We start from the raw sequence: 6,139 nt of genomic DNA on the forward strand, positions 1-6,139 counted from the left end.
TTGGGAATTGTTTGATCGTCTTTCTCCGAGGAAGGGGACGATGAAGCTTATCCCCCATCGTCTCACTGGCCGACCGGAATGGTGACTGGAAGCACAGCAATAACGCTGGCGGTCGGGCAAACGTGCCCCCATCGTCTAGTGGTTCAGGACTTCAAATCATTGCTATTTGACTCGGACCTGCCTGGAATACAATCATAAAGTTGAAAGTACCGCTGATTGCAGAGTTGATCATTCGGACCCACACCCCTTTGCGACCTCGAAAAATGGACGTTTATTCCTATGAAATACCAGACGAAAAGGGACGTCATCCCGTACTGCTGATCATGCTGCTTCAAGCTAGGGAGCCGACGCGAAGCAACTGGCCGTATTGTATGTGCCAATTGTCATTTAGCCAATAAACCGTTCAAATTTAGTCAAAAAATTTCTGATGAATCTAGCTAAACAAGATTCAACTATTCTTGACTTTCTCCCCTTTAAATCAAAGTAACACTTCTTTCAACATTTACACACCAATCTTCAATACATCAACAATTAACTATTTTTGTGTCAAACTTATTTAAAAGAAGTGGCCAAGTGTGGCCAAGTGATCATGGATATGCTTGTAAGGGATTTCACAATGGAAATCACCAAAGAAAGTGGAATAATAGAACAAATTAAGAGAAGAAAACCAGAAGAAGATTTGATATTAATATAGTCTAATGAAAATAAGAACAGATAGAATAAAGAAAACAGGGATTGCTAACAACACCCTCCAGGGAAATCTCCCTCTCTCTGCTAAGAGCCAAAATAGAAGAATAATGTCATAACTGCCTCCTCTCCCACTACCCCCTGCCAATATAACTAACCAGCCCTATTTTCCAGATCCGTAACTAACTCTGTGCCACCTCATCAGTACCTGTTGTAACTGCCTTTTGCCTTCTAGAATAAACATTAACAACCCTGGGTCCTTAGGAAAATGGGCTAAAACCTGTTCTCTATCAGTACCTCTCTTGGAAGAATAGTCTTGTCCTCAAGACGGATGTGAGGGAACTGACTTTGAATAACAATGACATCTTCCCAAGTAGCTTCCTCAGCTGATTTCCCTTTCCATAAAATCAACCATTGTGGAATTGTATCGCACAATTTAGTTATGGAACGACCGGCAATAATAGCTTCAGGGACATAATGATCAGAGAGTTCCAATTCCAATTCAGACGAGAGTGACGCTTCGACGGTGGGAGCAAGATGAGCCTTCTTGAATTGAGAGACGTGGAATACAAGATGGACCTTTGAAGAGTCGGGTAATTGAAGGCGATATGCAACAACACCAATCTTGTCCACAATCTGAAAAGGCCCGTAAAACTTGGCTAATAATTTCTGATTGATGCGTTGAGATACAGAAATTTATCGATAGGGACGTAACTTCAAATACACCCAATCTCCGACAGAAAAACTAACATCTCTACGACGTTGATCAGCTTGTGCTTTCATATGCTCTTGTGCCCTCTGTAAATGATACTTAAGTTGGCGTAGAGCCTCATCACGGTCCCGTAATTCTTGGCGGACAGATTCCACCTTAACTTCGCCCGGGAAGAATTTCACCACAGAAGGGGGTTGTCGACCATACACCACTTCGAAAGGAGAGATGCCGATAGAGCTGTGAAAAGTAGAATTATACCAAAACTCAGCCCAAGGAACCCACAATGACCACATCCGAGGCTGGTCTACCGCGAAACAATGCAAATACGACTCCAAACAACGATTAATGACCTCAATCTGGCCATCAGATTCCGGGTGGTATGATGAACTCATGTTGAGCCGAGTTACCTGCAATTTGAACAGCTCTTTCCAAAAATTACTGACAAAAATCGGGTCCCGGTCACTAAGAATAGACTTAGGAATCCCGTGATGTCGAACCACCTCATGAACAAAAATCTCAGCAATTGTCTTGGCTGAATAAGGATGTTTCAGCAAGATGAAGTGACTATACTTTGACAGTCGATCAACCACCACTAAAAGAGCATTAAAACCCCTAGATTTCGGTAATCCTAAGATGAAGTCCATGGAAACATGCTCCCATATCACTGCTGGAATATCTAGAGGTTGTAGAAGACCTCCCGGAGCTAGCGAACTAGCCTTGCAACGCTGGCAAGTATCACATGACTGAACAAATTGTTGAACTGCAGCAGCCATCCCCACCCAAGGAAAATTTGCATCCAACCTCCTATACGTACGATAGTACCCCGAATGACCCCCTGTGTTGGTGGTATGGAACTCCTCAATTAACTTTGGGATCCAAGCAGATTGGCGAGAAAGAACCAATCGATTCTTATAATAAAGGATGCCATTGCGAAGAGAGTATCCAGGATGTAGATTAGAATCAAGTTGCAAGTCAGATATAATTTTCTGTAAAAAAGAATCTTGTTTCACCTCATCTAAAAGCTGAGCTCCTTGTACCCAATGAGGGACTGATGTAATGGCAGCAAATTCCCCTTCGTCACTTTGACGAGACAAAGCATCAGCAACCCGATTCTCTTTTCCCGGTTTGTAGCAAATAGAGAAATTGTATCCCAGTAACTTGGCCACCCAATTCTGTTGGTCCGGAGTTGTAATTCTTTGTAGCAAAAGGTGTTTGAGGCTTTTTTGATCCGTGTACACCGTAAATTCAGATCCTAATAGATAAGGACGCCAATGTTGCACTGCCAAGGCTAAAGCCATTATCTCTCGCTCGTACGCTGATTTAGCAAGGTTACGGTCCGAAAGAGCTTTGCTGAAAAACGCAATTGGGCGGTGATTTTGCATTAGAACAGCACCTATACCTCGACCGAAAGCATCACATTCCAACATAAAAAGAATGGAAAAATCTGGCAAAGCTAAAACCGGGGCTGAAGAAACAGCCAATTTCAATTGTTCAAAAGCAGATTGAGCTCCATCAGACCATGTGAAAGCATTCTTCTTGGTGAGCTCGGTCAAAGGGCATGCAATGCTTCCATAATGGCGAATGAACTTACGGTAATAGCCCGTGAGACCCAAAAAACCGCGTATCCCCTTAACATGCTTGGGAATCAGTCATTCCCTAACTGCGCTCACTTTCTTAGGATCCATGGAAACCCCCGAACCAGTAATAATGTGGCCTAAATATTCCACAGAGAACTTACCGAATTCACACTTCTTTTTGTTCACAACAAATTGGTTGTCGCTGAGTAATTGGAGGACATTACAAAGATAAGAAAGATGATCCCCCCATTCACTACTGTCGATCAGAATATCGTCAAAGAAAACAAGCACAAACTGGCGTAGGAAAGGGCGAAAAAGATCATTCATAACAGCCTGAAACGTCGATGGGGCATTAGTAAGCCCAAAGGGCATTACTAAATACTCATAATGTCCATCATGTGTACGGAAAGCGGTCTTCTCTATGCTGTCAGCCTTCATACGAATCTGATTAAATCCCGACTTCAAATCTAGCTTGCTGAAAAATTTTGCTCCTTTCAATTCGTCAAGTAACTCATCAACCACTGGAATTGGGAATTTGTCTGGAATCGTGACTTTATTCAATGCTTGATAGTCAACACACATTCGCCACGAATTATCTTTTTTCTTCACTAAAATAACCGAGCTTGAGAATGCACTTTTGCTAGGCCGTATCACTCTAATTCGCAACAACTTCTGAACTTGGCTCTGTATTTCAGTTTTCTGATGATAAGGATATCGGTAGGGGCGGACACATACGGGACCCTGACCCGGCTCATGAGAAATCCCATGGTCGTGTAATCGCTGAGGAGGTAGACCAGTAGGTTCTTGAAATAACACCAAAAATTTCTCAAGTAAAGCATCCAAATCCGCTTGGTAAGCCGGTTCCAAATTCTGCTCTCCCAACTTAGCTCGCTGTTTCTCAATTCCCAACAATTGTAACGACTCAACAGGCTCATAAGAACAAGCTAACCATCCACGCAGAGAAGAATTAGTGTCTCTTGTCTATTTAGTGATGCCCTGTAAAACAACTTCTTTGCCTTGAGAGATAAAACGCATATACTGTAAATCCCAATTGTGAGTTACATCGCCCAAAGTCTTCAACCATTCAATGCCCAAGACCATGTCTAGATTTCCCATGTCAAAAATCAAAGCCTCCACTGAACATGTAAAATTTCACAAACTGACAGAAAGAGAATGACATTGCTCTGAAATCGTAACACGGTGTCCATCACCCAATTTAATAGTCATTCCAGCAAAGTTGTCAATTGGAATTCCCAATACTAAAGCCAATTTTCTAGATAGAAAATTGTGAGTTGCACCACTATCTACCAACACTTCAATGGGAATACCCAGTAACTCCCCACTCAATTTTAGTGTCTTCAATTCTCTCCCCTGGTCAGATGCCAAACCGAGTAGTTCAAGAATTTGGCACTCGCCTTCAATTACAGTAGATTCTGGTTCGTCCTCCTCAACTCAAAATATTTCCCCATCTTCGGACACTATCTCATCATCAGCAAGTAACAAAACCCTAAGCCTCCCTTCAGGGCATTTATGGTTGGGTCCATAGATCTGTCCACACCTAAAGCATAACCCTTTCTTTCATCTCTCTTCCCATTCAGTACGAGTTAGGGATCGAAACCCCTATTGCGGTTAGAAGAGATGTCAGAACGGTGGTCAGGACGGTCATTTTTGGTAGAATCGCGATTTGTAGGTGAAAGAAGAGGAGCACATTGTGTAGAAGAAAGATGAGAATCACGATTAGTAAAGTTACCTGTTGAAACGGTGCGTTGAGAGGCTGATTTGAATTCTTTGGATTCGGGTCGATGGGCATTGAAATCGGGTCGGTGGACATAACCCGTTTTAGATTCGGGTCGATGATAAAAAGGAGCCCTATGAGTTTGCCGTTCTTGTTGTCGCAGTCAACGGGAAGAAAATTCCTCAGATGGATACAACATGGCTTCTACATCTTTTGCTACGTACATCGCTGCCAATCGAGATTCCGGCCGGTGAGGCCTTATCCTCCGTTTAATTTCTTCATGCAAACCTCCCAAAAAATAACCCAAGGCCTATCGCTCTTGTAAACGAGGAACTAGAGAAAGAAGGTATTCAAAATCTTCGATGTATTCCTGAACCGAACCCGTCTGTCGAAGAGTGGAGAGTTGCTCGTAGGGATTCTGTATCTCCAATCCGCTGAACCGTTAAAGGAGTTCAACGGTAAACTGAGCCCATGTCAATGAATCGTGAACCTCTTGGACCACAGCAAACCAATGTTGCGCAACGCCAGTCATACTAAGCTTGGCCAGACGGAGCTGCATATCCGGCGGGGTTTCATGAATCTCAAAATAAGTTTCTGCTTTGGAAATCCACCCACAAGGATCATACCCATTAAATTCAGGGAGTTTGACCTTCTTCGCCGCTAGACGGAACTCTTCGTTCCCTCCCTTCAGATCGTCATTCCTAGAAGCTGTGTCCGGAATGGCCTTCAGCATCAATATTTGCCTTTCCTTGGGTCTTAACCCAATTTAGCATGTAAGTTCTGAATTCATCCTGTTTTGTTTTCTCTACCTCTATCAATTGTTTGAGTTCTTGAATCTGCACGTCATGGGCATCCAAACGGGCTTGAGTTCGTGTTTCCATCGGACTGTCAATTTTTTTTTTCCGATTCACGTATTTGGCAGGTCGGACCAATGATGGAAATCACCAAAGAAAGTGGAATAATAGAACAAATTAAGAGAAGAAAACCAGAAGAAGGTTTGATATTAATATGGTCTAATGAAAATAAGAACAGATAGAATAAAGAAAACAGGGACTGCTAACAGCACCCTCCAGGGAAATCTCCCTCTCTCTGCTAAGAGCCAAAATAGAAGAATAATGGCATAACTGTCTCCTTTCCCACTACCCCTGTCAATATAACTAATCATCCCTATTTTCCAGATCCGTAACTAACTCTGTGCCACCTCATCAGTACCTGCTGTAACTGCCTTTTGCCTTCTAAAATAAACATTAACAACCCTGGATCCCTTAGGCAAATGGGCTAAAACCTGTTCTCTATCACAATACAACCTACTTAAAAACAACAACATTGAAAAATATAATAAACATTACACATCCAACCTTGATACGAGGAGCAACAACATAAGACCAAAAAAAAATGGAGTGAGTAAAGATAAAAGGGATATTTTTG

The sequence above is a fragment of the Euphorbia lathyris genome, chromosome 1, assembly GCF_963576675.1.
Source record: "Euphorbia lathyris chromosome 1, ddEupLath1.1, whole genome shotgun sequence".
In the NCBI taxonomy this organism is placed as follows: domain Eukaryota; kingdom Viridiplantae; phylum Streptophyta; class Magnoliopsida; order Malpighiales; family Euphorbiaceae; genus Euphorbia; species Euphorbia lathyris.